This window comes from Exserohilum turcica (assembly GCF_000359705.1).
Source record: "Exserohilum turcica Et28A unplaced genomic scaffold SETTUscaffold_21, whole genome shotgun sequence".
In the NCBI taxonomy this organism is placed as follows: domain Eukaryota; kingdom Fungi; phylum Ascomycota; class Dothideomycetes; order Pleosporales; family Pleosporaceae; genus Exserohilum; species Exserohilum turcicum.
In genome coordinates this window covers 644,990-645,759 of record NW_007360037.1, presented here as the reverse complement: position 1 = coordinate 645,759, position 770 = coordinate 644,990, and positions in this window count along the sequence as shown.

Genomic DNA, 770 nt, shown 5'->3' with positions numbered 1-770 from the left:
TCAAAATAGATCTATTGTAGTAAGTTATTACAGTATTAGTAATGCTATTCTTAGTGTAAACTGTGCTATTACTGCTATGTAGTAGTGAATGAATTACTATCTATAACGTATGTGGCAAGCGAGCGCCGCACCCCACCAAACCTGCGCACCTCTCCTATCTCAACGAACAATGGCTCAACGTAGCGCTACTTAATTAGCTTTAAATGAAGCAGATATTTAGCTTGCTATTTCTTCTATTAATCTCTATTAAACATAAAGTAATTGTCGCGCTGCTGCTATCTACAACGTGTCTAAACGAACAATCCGCCGCCAACGCGCTAGTATACCTGCTCAACGCGATTGCCAGCCTAACTCAAAGAAGCTTACTAAGCTAGAAGAGGAGGTGATAGTTAATTATATACTTGATCTAGATCTACGTGGATTTGCGCCCACGTATGCTGCTGTGCGCGATATGGCTGATAAGCTGCTGGCTGCGCGCGGCGCTGGCCAGGTTGGGCAGAAGTGGCCAGCCAACTTTGTCAAGCGTATTATTATTATTATTATTATTCCATTAGAGTCTATCTGCAGTCAGTGACTATGTAAGACTTTGGCCAGAGGCCGTTCTAGGTACAATTTGTTTAAAAGTGAGAGTGTTCTCTGTATAGTACTGCTATGTGCTGCGGTTTAGTCGCTTCTAGCTGCGCTTAAAGCAGACTCCAGTTGCTGAAGAGCAGTTTAGTAAAACAGGAAGAGTATGTTAGACAGCAGGGCTGTCTTCCAGCGAGCTCTTT